The sequence below is a fragment of the Thamnophis sirtalis genome, unplaced genomic scaffold (genome assembly GCF_051295495.1).
Source record: "Thamnophis sirtalis isolate CommonGarterSnake01/CBP01778 unplaced genomic scaffold, rThaSir2_p1.2 scaffold_3, whole genome shotgun sequence".
Lineage (NCBI taxonomy): Eukaryota > Metazoa > Chordata > Lepidosauria > Squamata > Natricidae > Thamnophis > Thamnophis sirtalis.
In genome coordinates, this window is record NW_028261383.1 from 1308104 (window position 1) to 1320969 (window position 12866).

Here is a 12866-nt window from a genome sequence, read left to right on the forward strand (position 1 = left end):
GCTCTGCGAATTCATGGAGAGCTAACCCTAACCCCAAGTGGAATTTTCCCCAATGGCATTCCCCATGTATTTTACTAGGAAACATACATAAGTCTGGTTAAAAAGTCGTGCTCCCTCCTAACCATACTGATGGGCTCCAAATCCAATGGCGATGTCCGTTTTGCTCTGCGAATTCATGGAGAGCTAACCCTAACCCTAAGTGGAATTTTCCCCAATGGCATTCCCCATGTATTTTACTAGGAAATATACATAAGACTGGTTAAAAAGTCATTCTCCCTCCTAACCATACTGATGGGCTCCAAATCCAACGGCGATGTCCGTTTTGCTCTGCGAATTCATGGAGAGCTAACCCTAACCCTAAATGGAATTTTCCCCAATGGCATTCCCCATGTATTTTACTAGGAAATATACATAAGTCTGGTTAAAAAGTCGTGCTCCCTCCTAACCATACTGTTGGGCTCCAAATCCAACGGCGATGTCCGTTTTGCTCTGCGAATTCATGGAGAGCTAACCCTAACCCTAAGTGGAATTTTCCCCAATGGCATTCCCCATGTATTTTACTAGGAAATATACATAAGTCTGGTTAAAAAGTCGTGCTCCCTCCTAACCATACTCATGGGCTCCAAATCCAATGGCGATGTCCGTTTTGCTCTGCGAATTCATCGAGAGCTAACCCTAACCCTAAGTGGAATTTTCCCCAAAGGCATTCCCCATGTATTTTACTAGGAAATATACATAAGTCTGGATAAAAAGTCATGCTCCCTCCTAACCATACTGATGGGCTCCAAATCCAATGGCGATGTCCGTTTTGCTCTGCGAATTCATGGAGAGCTAACCCTAACCCTAAGTGGAATTTTCCCCAATGGCATTCCCCATGTATTTTACTAGGAAATATACATAAGTCTGGTTAAAAAGTCGTGCTCCCTCCTAACCATACTGATGGGCTCCAAATCCAATGGCGATGTCCGTTTTGCTCTGCGAATTCATGGAGAGCTAACCCTAACCCTAAGTGGAATTTTCCCCAATGGCATTCCCCATGTATTTTACTAGGAAATATACATAAGTCTGGTTAAAAAGTCATGCTCCCTCCTAACCATACTGATGGGCTCCAAATCCAATGGCGATGTCCGTTTTGCTCTGCGAATTCATGGAGAGCTAACCCTAACCCTAAGTGGAATTTTCCCCAATGGCATTCCCCAGGTATTTCACTAGGAAACATACATAAGTCTGGATAAAACGTCGTTCTCCCTCCTAACCATACTGATGGGCTCCAAATCCAATGGCGATGGCCGTTTTGCTCTTCGAATTCATTGAGAGCTAACCCTAACCCTAAGTGGAATTTTCCCCAATGGCATTCCCCTTGTATTTTACCAGGAAATATACATAAGTCTGGTTAAAAAGTCATGCTCCCTCCTAACCATACTGATGGGCTCCAAATCCAATGGCGATGTCCGTTTTGCTCTGCGAATTCATGGACAGCTAACCCTAACCCTAAGTGGAATTTTCCCCAATGGCATTCCCCATGTATTTTACTAGGAAACATACATAAGTCTGGTTAAAAAGTCGTGCTCCGTCCTAACCATACTGATGGGCTCCAAATCCAAAGGCGATGTCCGTTTTGCTCTGCGAATTCATCGAGAGCTAACCCTAACCCTAAGTGGAATTTTCCCCAATGGCATTCCCCATGTATTTTACTAGGAAATATACATAAGACTGGTTAAAAAGTCATTCTCCCTCCTAACCATACTGATGGGCTCCAAATCCAACGGCGATGTCCGTTTTGCTCTGCGAATTCATGGAGAGCTAACCCTAACCGTAAGTGGAATTTTCCCCAATGGCATTCCCCATGTATTTTACTAGGAAATATACATAAGTCTGGTTAAAAAGTCATGCTCCCTCCTAACCATACTGATGGGCTCCAAATCCAATGGCAATGTCCGTTTTGCTCTGCGAATTCATGGAGAGCTAACCCTAACCCTAAGTGGAATTTTCCCCAATGGCATTCCCCATGTATTTTATTAGGAAATATACATAAGTCTGGTTAAAAAGTCGTGCTCCCTCCTAACCATACTGATGGGCTCCAAATCCAATGGCGATGTCCGTTTTGCTCTGCGAATTCATTGAGAGCTAACCCTAACCCTAAGTGGAATTTTCCCCAATGGCTTTTCCCCATGTATTTTACTAGGAAATATACATAAGTCTGGATAAAAAGTCATGCTCCCTCCTAACCATACTGATGGGCTCCAAATCCAATGGCGATGTCCGTTTTGCTCTGCGAAATTATTGAGAGCTAACCCTAACCCTAAGTGGAATTTTCCCCACTGGCTTTTCCCCATGTATTTTACTAGGAAATATACATAAGTCTGGAAAAAAAGTCATGCTCCCTCCTAACCATACTGATGGGCTCCAAATCCAATGGCGATGTCCGTTTTGCTCTGCGAATTCATTGAGAGCTAACCCTAACCCTAAGTGGAATTTTCCCCAATGGCTTTTCCCCATGTATTTTACTAGGAAATATACATAAGTCTGGATAAAAAGTCATGCTCCCTCCTAACCATACTGATGGGCTCCAAATCCAATGGCGATGTCCGTTTTGCTCTGCGAATTCATTGAGAGCTAACCCTAACCCTAAGTGGAATTTTCCCCAATGGCTTTTCCCTTGTATTTTACTAGGAAATATACATAAGTATAATTAAAAAGTCATGCTCCCTCCTAACCATACTGATGGGCTCCAAATCCAATGGCGATGTCGGTTTTGCTCTGCGAATTCATGGAGAGCTAACCCTAACCCTAAGTGGAATTTTCCCCAATGGCATTCCCCATGTATTTTACTAGGAAATATACATAAGTCTGGTTAAAAAGTCGTGCTCCCTCCTAACCATACTGATGGGCTCCAAATCCAATGGCGATGTCCGTTTTGCTCTGCGAATTCATGGAGAGCTAACCCTAACCCTAAGTGGAATTTTCCCCAATGGCATTCCCCATGTATTTTACTAGGAAATATACATAAGTCTGGTTAAAAAGTCGTGCTCCCTCCTAACCATACTGATAGGCTCCAAATCCAATGGCGATGTCCGTTTTGCTCTGCGAATTCATCGAGAGCTAACCCTAACCCTAAGTGGAATTTTCCCCAAAGGCATTCCCCATGTATTTTATTAGGAAATATACATAAGTCTGGATAAAAAGTCATGCTCTCTGCTAACCATACTGATGGGCTCCAAATCCAATGCGATGTCCGTTTTGCTCTGCGAATTCATGGAGAGCTAACCCTAACCCTAAGTGGAATTTTCCCCAATGGCATTCCCCATGTATTTTACTAGGAAACATACATAAGTCTGGTTAAAAAGTCATTCTCCCTCCTAACCATACTGATGGGCTCCAAATCCAATGGCGATGTTCGTTTTGCTCTGCGAATTCATGGAGAGCTAACGCTAACCCTAAGTGGAAATTTCCCCAAAGGCATTCCCCATGTATTTTACGAGGAAATATACATAAGTCTGGTTAAAAAGTCATGCTGCCTCCTAACCATACTGATGGGCTCCAAATCCAATGGCGATGTCCGTTTTGCTCTGCGAATTCATGGAGAGCTAACCCTAACCCTAAGTGGAATTTTCCACAATGGCATTCCCCATGTATTTTACTAGGAAATATACATAAGTCTGGTTAAAAAGTCGTGCTCCCTCCTAACCATACTGATGGGCTCCAAATCCAATGGCGATGTCCGTTTTCCTCTGCGAATTCATGGAGAGCTGACCCTAACCCTAAGTGGAATTTTCCCCAATGGCATTCCCCATGTATTTTACTAGGAAATATACATAAGTCTTGTTAAAAAGTCGTGCTCCCTCCTAACCATACTGATGGGCTCCAAATCCAATGGCGATGTCCGTTTTGCTCTGCGAATTCATGGAGAGCTAACCCTAACCCTAAGTGGAATTTTCCCCAATGGCATTCCCCATGTATTTTACTAGGAAACATACATAAGTCTGGTTAAAAAGTCGTGCTCCCTCCTAACCATACTGATGGGCTCCAAATCCAATGGCGATGTCCGTTTTGCTCTGCGAATTCATGGAAAGCTAACCCTAACCCTAAGTGGAATTTTCCCCAATGGCATTTCCCCATGTATTTTACTAGGAAATATACATAAGTCTGGTTAAAAAGTCGTGATCCCTCCTAACCATACTGATGGGCTCCAAATCCAATGGCGATGTCCGTTTTGCTCTGCGAATTCATGGAGAGCTAACCCTAACCCTAAGTGGAATTTTCCCCAATGGCATTCCCCATGTATTTTACTAGGAAATATACATAAGTCTGGTTAAAAAGTCGTGCTCCCTCCTAACCATACTGATGGGCTCCAAATCCAATGGCGATGTCCGTTTTTCTCTGCGAATTCATTGAGAGCTAACCCTAACCCTAAGTGGAATTTTCCCCAATGGCATTCCCCATGTATTTTACTAGGAAACATACATAACTCTGGTTAAAAAGTCATTTTCCCTCCTAACCATACTGATGGGCTCCAAATCCAATGGCGATGTCCGTTTTGCTCTGCGAATTCATGGAGAGCTAACCCTAACCCTAAGTGGAAATTTCCCCAAAGGCATTCCCCATGTATTTTACGAGGAAATATACATAAGTCTGGTTAAAAAGTCATGCTGCCTCCTAACCATACTGATGGGCTCCAAATCCAATGGCGATGTCCGTTTTGCTCTGCGAATTCATGGAGAGCTAACCCTAACCCTAAGTGGAATTTTCCACAATGGCATTCCCCATGTATTTTACTAGGAAACATACATAAGTCTGGTTAAAAAGTCATGCTCCCTCCTAACCATACTGATGGGCTCCAAATCCAATGGCGATGTCCGTTTTCCTCTGCGAATTCATGGAGAGCTAACCCTAACCCTAAGTGGAATTTTCCCCAATGGCATTCCCCATGTATTTTACTAGGAAATATACATAAGTCTGGTTAAAAAGTCATGCTCCCTCCTAACCATACTGATGGGCTCCAAATCCAATGGCGATGTCCGTTTTCCTCTGCGAATTCATGGAGAGCTGACCCTAACCCTAAGTGGAATTTTCCCCAATGGCATTCCCCATGTATTTTACTAGGAAATATACATAAGTCTTGTTAAAAAGTCGTGCTCCCTCCTAACCATACTGATGGGCTCCAAATCCAATGGCGATGTCCGTTTTGCTCTGCGAATTCATGGAGAGCTAACCCTAACCCTAAGTGGAATTTTCCCCAATGGCATTCCCCATGTATTTTACTAGGAAACATACATAAGTCTGGTTAAAAAGTCGTGCTCCCTCCTAACCATACTGATGGGCTCCAAATCCAATGGCGATGTCCGTTTTGCTCTGCGAATTCATGGAGAGCTAACCCTAACCCTAAGTGGAATTTTCCCCAATGGCATTTCCCCATGTATTTTACTAGGAAATATACATAAGTCTGGTTAAAAAGTCGTGCTCCCTCCTAACCATACTGATGGGCTCCAAATCCAATGGCGATGTCCGTTTTGCTCTGCGAATTCATGGAGAGCTAACCCTAACCCTAAGTGGAATTTTCCCCAATGGCATTTCCCCATGTATTTTACTAGGAAATATACATAAGTCTGGTTAAAAAGTCGTGATCCCTCCTAACCATACTGATGGGCTCCAAATCCAATGGCGATGTCCGTTTTGCTCTGCGAATTCATGGAGAGCTAACCCTAACCCTAAGTGGAATTTTCCCCAATGGCATTCCCCATGTATTTTACTAGGAAATATACATAAGTCTGGTTAAAAAGTCGTGCTCCCTCCTAACCATACTGATGGGCTCCAAATCCAATGGCGATGTCCGTTTTTCTCTGCGAATTCATTGAGAGCTAACCCTAACCCTAAGTGGAATTTTCCCCAATGGCATTCCCCATGTATTTTACTAGGAAACATACATAAGTCTGGTTAAAAAGTCATTCTCCCTCCTAACCATACTGATGGGCTCCAAATCCAATGGCGATGTCCGTTTTGCTCTGCGAATTCATGGAGAGCTAACCCTAACCCTAAGTGGAATTTTCCCCAAAGGCATTCCCCATGTATTTTACGAGGAAATATACATAAGTCTGGTTAAAAAGTCATGCTCCCTCCTAACCATACGGATGGGCTCCAAATCCAATGGCGATGTCCGTTTTGCTCTGCGAATTCATGGAGAGCTAACCCTAACCCTAAGTGGAAATTTCCCCAAAGGCATTCCCCATGTATTTTACGAGGAAATATACATAAGTCTGGTTAAAAAAGTCATGCTGCCTCCTAACCATACTGATGGGCTCCAAATCCAATGGCGATGTCCGTTTTGCTCTGCGAATTCATGGAGAGCTAACCCTAACCCTAAGTGGAATTTTCCACAATGGCATTCCCCATGTATTTTACTAGGAAACATACATAAGTCTGGTTAAAAAGTCATGCTCCCTCCTAACCATACTGATGGGCTCCAAATCCAATGGCGATGTCCGTTTTCCTCTGCGAATTCATGGAGAGCTAACCCTAACCCTAAGTGGAATTTTCCCCAATGGCATTCCCCATGTATTTTACTAGGAAATATACATAAGTCTGGTTAAAAAGTCGTGCTCCCTCCTAACCATACTGATGGGCTCCAAATCCAATGGCGATGTCCGTTTTCCTCTGCGAATTCATGGAGAGCTGACCCTAACCCTAAGTGGAATTTTCCCCAATGGCATTCCCCATGTATTTTACTAGGAAATATACATAAGTCTTGTTAAAAAGTCGTGCTCCCTCCTAACCATACTGATGGGCTCCAAATCCAATGGCGATGTCCGTTTTGCTCTGCGAATTCATGGAGAGCTAACCCTAACCCTAAGTGGAATTTTCCCCAATGGCATTCCCCATGTATTTTACTCGGAAACATACATAAGTCTGGTTAAAAAGTCGTGCTCCCTCCTAACCATACTGATGGGCTCCAAATCCAATGGCGATGTCCGTTTTGCTCTGCGAATTCATGGAGAGCTAACCCTAACCCTAAGTGGAATTTTCCCCAATGGCATTTCCCCATGTATTTTACTAGGAAATATACATAAGTCTGGTTAAAAAGTCGTGATCCCTCCTAACCACACTGATGGGCTCCAAATCCAATGGCGATGTCCGTTTTGCTCTGCGAATTCATGGAGAGCTAACCCTAACCCTAAGTGGAATTTTCCCCAATGGCATTCCCCATGTATTTTACTAGGAAATATACATAAGTCTGGTTAAAAAGTCGTGCTCCCTCCTAACCATACTGATGGGCTCCAAATCCAATGGCGATGTCCTTTTTTCTCTGCGAATTCATTGAGAGCTAACCCTAACCCTAAGTGGAATTTTCCCCAATGGCATTCCCCATGTATTTTACTAGGAAACATACATAAGTCTGGTTAAAAAGTCATTCTCCCTCCTAACCATACTGATGGGCTCCAAATCCAATGGCGATGTCCGTTTTGCTCTGCGAATTCATGGAGAGCTAACCCTAACCCTAAGTGGAATTTTCCCCAAAGGCATTCCCCATGTATTTTACGAGGAAATATACATAAGTCTGGTTAAAAAGTCATGCTCCCTCCTAACCATACTGATGGGCTCCAAATCCAATGGCGATGTCCGTTTTGCTCTGCGAATTCATGGAGAGCTAACCCTAACCCTAAGTGGAATTTTCCACAATGGCATTCCCCATGTATTTTACTAGGAAACATACATAAGTCTGGTTAAAAAGTCATGCTCCCTCCTAACCATACTGATGGGCTCCAAATCCAATGGCGATGTCCGTTTTCCTCTGCGAATTCATGGAGAGCTAACCCTAACCCTAAGTGGAATTTTCCCCAATGGCATTCCCCATGTATTTTACTAGGAAATATACATAAGTCTGGTTAAAAAGTCGTGCTCCCTCCTAACCATACTGATGGGCTCCAAATCCAATGGCGATGTCCGTTTTCCTCTGCGAATTCATGGAGAGCTGACCCTAACCCTAAGGGGAATTTTCCCCAATGGCATTCCCCATGTATTTTACTAGGAAACATACATAAGTCTGGTTAAAAAGTCGTGCTCCCTCCTAACCATACTGATGGGCTCCAAATCCAATGGCGATGTCCGTTTTGCTCTGCGAATTCATGGAGAGCTAACCCTAACCCTAAGTGGAATTTTCCCCAATGGCATTTCCCCATGTATTTTACTAGGAAATGTACATAAGTCTGGTTAAAAAGTCGTGATCCCTCCTAACCATACTGATGGGCTCCAAATCCAATGGCGATATCCGTTTTGCTCTGCGAATTCATGGAGAGCTAACCCTAACCCTAAGTGGAATTTTCCCCAATAGCATTCCCCACGTATTTCACTAGGAAACATACATAAGTCTGGATAAAAAGTCGTTCTCCGTCCTAACCATACTGATGGGCTCCAAATCCAATGGCGATGTCCGTTTTGCTCTTCGAATTCATTGAGAGCTAACCCTAACCCTAAGTGGAATTTTCCCCAATGGCATTCCCCTTGTATTTTACTAGGAAATATACATAAGTATAATTAAAAAGTCATGCTCCCTCCTAACCATACTGATGGGCTCCAAATCCAATGGCGATGTCCGTTTTGCTCTGCGAATTCATCGAGAGCTAACCCTAACCCTAAGTGGATTTTTCCCGAAAGGCATTCCCCATTTATTTTACTAGGAAATATACATAAGTCTGGTTAAAAAGTCATGCTCCCTCCTAACCATATTGATGGGCTCCAAATCCAATGGCGATGTCCGTTTTGCTCTGCGAATTCATGGAGAGCTAACCCTAACCCTAAGTGGAATTTTCCCCAATGGCATTCCCCATGTATTTTACTAGGAAATATACATAAGTCTGGTTAAAAAGTCGTGCTCCCTCCTAACCATACTGATGGGCTCCAAATCCAATGGCGATGTCCGTTTTGCTCTGCGAATTCATGGAGAGCTAACCCTAACCCTAAGGGGAATTTTCCCCAATGGCATTCCCCATGTATTTTACTAGGAAACATAGATAAGACTGGTTAAAAAGTCATTCTCCCTCCTAACCATACTGATGGGCTCCAAATCCAACGGCGATGTCCGTTTTGCTCTGCGAATTCATGGAGAGCTAACCCTAACCCTAAGTGGAATTTTCCCCAATGGCATTCCCCATGTATTTTACTAGGAAATATACATAAGTCTGGTTAAAAAGTCGTGCTCCCTCCTAACCATACTGATGGGCTCCAAATCAAATGGCGATGTCCGTTTTGCTCTGCGAATTCATGGAGAGCTAACCCTAACCCTAAGTGGAATTTTCCCCAATGGCATTCCCCATGTATTTTACTAGGAAATATACATAAGTCTGGTTAAAAAGTCGTGCTCCCTCCTAACCATACTGATGGGCTCCAAATCCAATGGCGATGTCCGTTTTGCTCTGCGAATTCATGGAGAGCTAACCCTAACCCTAAGTGGAATTTTCCCCAATGGCATTTCCCCATGTATTTTACTAGGAAATATACATAAGTGTGGTTAAAAAGTCGTGCTCCCTCCTAACCATACTGATGGGCTCCAAATCCAATGGCGATGTCCGTTTTGCTCTGCGAATTCATGGAGAGCTAACCCTAACCCTAAGTGGAATTTTCCCCAATGGCATTCCCCATGTATTTTACTAGGAAATATACATAAGTCTGGTTAAAAAGTCCTGCTCCCTCCTAACCATACTGATGGGCTCCAAATCCAATGGCGATGTCCGTTTTGCTCTGCGAATTCATGGAGAGCTAACCCTAACCCTAAGTGGAATTTTCCCCAATGGAATTTCCCCATGTATTTTACTAGGAAATATACATAAGTCTGGTTAAAAAGTCGTGCTCCCTCCTAACCATACTGATGGGCTCCAAATCCAATGGCGATGTCCGTTTTGCTCTGCGAATTCATGGAGAGCTAACCCTAACCCTAAGTGGAATTTTCCCCAATGGCATTCCCCATGTATTTTACTAGGAAACATACATAAGTCTGGTTAAAAAGTCGTGCTCCCTCCTAACCATACTGATGGGCACCAAATCCAATGGCGATGTCCGTTTTGCTCTGCAAATTCATGGAGAGCTAACCCTAACCCTAAGTGGAATTTTCCCCAATGGCATTCCCCATGTATTTTACTAGGAAATATACATAAGTCTGGTTAAAAAGTCATGCTCCCTCCTAACCATACTGATGGGGTCCAAATCCAATGGCGATGTCCGTTTTGCTCTGCGAATTCATGGAGAGCTAACCCTAACCCTAAGTGGAATTTTCCCCAATGGCATTCCCCATGTAATTAACAATGAAATATACATAAGTCTGGTTAAAAAGTTATGCTCCCTCCTAACCATACTGATGGGCTCCAAATCCAATGGCGATGTCGGTTTTGCTCTGCGAATTCATGGAGAGCTAACCCTAACCCTAAGTGGAATTTTCCCCAATGGCATTCCCCATGTATTTTACTAGGAAATATACATAAGTCTTGTTAAAAAGTCATGCTCCCTCCTAACCATACTGATGGGCTCCAAATCCAATGGCGATGTCCATTTTGCTCTGCGAATTCATGGAGAGCTAACCCTAACCCTAAGTGGAATTTTCCCCAATGGCATTCCCCATGTATTTTACTAGGAAATATACATAAGTCTGGTTAAAAAGTCGTGCTCCCTCCTAACCATACAGATGGGCTCCAAATCCAATGGCGATGTCGGTTTTGCTCTGCGAATTCATGGAGAGCTAACCCTAACCCTAAGTGGAATTTTCCCCAATGGCATTCCCCATGTATTTTACTAGGAAATATACATAAGTCTGGTTAAAAAGTCCTGCTCCCTCCTAACCATACTGATGGGCTCCAAATCCAATGGCGATGTCCGTTTTGCTCTGCGAATTCATGGAGAGCTAACCCTAACCCTAAGTGGAATTTTCCCCAATGGCATTTCCCCATGTATTTTACTAGGAAATATACATAAGTCTGGTTAAAAAGTCGTGATCCCTCCTAACCATACTGATGGGCTCCAAATCCAATGGCGATGTCCGTTTTGCTCTGCGAATTCATGGAGAGCTAACCCTAACCCTAAGTGGAATTTTCCCCAATGGCATTCCCCATGTATTTTACTAGGAAATATACATAAGTCTGGTTAAAAAGTCGTGCTCCCTCCTAACCATACTGATGGGCTCCAAATCCAATGGCGATGTCCGTTTTTCTCTGCGAATTCATTGAGAGCTAACCCTAACCCTAAGTGGAATTTTCCCCAATGGCATTCCCCATGTATTTTACTAGGAAACATACATAAGTCTGGTTAAAAAGTCATTCTCCCTCCTAACCATACTGATGGGCTCCAAATCCAATGGCGATGTCCGTTTTGCTCTGCGAATTCATGGAGAGCTAACCCTAACCCTAAGTGGAATTTTCCCCAAAGGCATTCCCCATGTATTTTACGAGGAAATATACATAAGTCTGGTTAAAAAGTCATGCTCCCTCCTAACCATACGGATGGGCTCCAAATCCAATGGCGATGTCCGTTTTGCTCTGCGAATTCATGGAGAGCTAACCCTAACCCTAAGTGGAAATTTCCCCAAAGGCATTCCCCATGTATTTTACGAGGAAATATACATAAGTCTGGTTAAAAAGTCATGCTGCCTCCTAACCATACTGATGGGCTCCAAATCCAATGGCGATGTCCGTTTTGCTCTGCGAATTCATGGAGAGCTAACCCTAACCCTAAGTGGAATTTTCCACAATGGCATTCCCCATGTATTTTACTAGGAAACATACATAAGTCTGGTTAAAAAGTCATGCTCCCTCCTAACCATACTGATGGGCTCCAAATCCAATGGCGATGTCCGTTTTCCTCTGCGAATTCATGGAGAGCTAACCCTAACCCTAAGTGGAATTTTCCCCAATGGCATTCCCCATGTATTTTACTAGGAAATATACATAAGTCTGGTTAAAAAGTCGTGCTCCCTCCTAACCATACTGATGGGCTCCAAATCCAATGGCGATGTCCGTTTTCCTCTGCGAATTCATGGAGAGCTGACCCTAACCCTAAGTGGAATTTTCCCAATGGCATTCCCCATGTATTTTACTAGGAAATATACATAAGTCTTGTTAAAAAGTCGTGCTCCCTCCTAACCATACTGATGGGCTCCAAATCCAATGGCGATGTCGGTTTTGCTATGCGAATTCATGGAGAGCTAACCCTAACCCTAAGTGGAATTTTCCCCAATGGCATTCCCCATGTATTTTACTAGGAAATATACATAAGTCTGGTTAAAAAGTCCTGCTCCCTCCTAACCATACTGATGGGCTCCAAATCCAATGGCGATGTCCGTTTTGCTCTGCGAATTCATGGAGAGCTAACCCTAACCCTAAGTGGAATTTTCCCCAATGGCATTTCCCCATGTATTTTACTAGGAAATATACATAAGTCTGGTTAAAAAGTCGTGATCCCTCCTAACCATACTGATGGGCTCCAAATCCAATGGCGATGTCCGTTTTGCTCTGCGAATTCATGGAGAGCTAACCCTAACCCTAAGTGGAATTTTCCCCAATGGCATTCCCCATGTATTTTACTAGGAAATATACATAAGTCTGGTTAAAAAGTCGTGCTCCCTCCTAACCATACTGATGGGCTCCAAATCCAATGGCGATGTCCGTTTTTCTCTGCGAATTCATTGAGAGCTAACCCTAACCCTAAGTGGAATTTTCCCCAATGGCATTCCCCATGTATTTTACTAGGAAACATACATAAGTCTGGTTAAAAAGTCATTCTCCCTCCTAACCATACTGATGGGCTCCAAATCCAATGGCGATGTCCGTTTTGCTCTGCAAATTCATGGAGAGCTAACCCTAACCCTAAGTGGAATTTTCCCCAAAGGC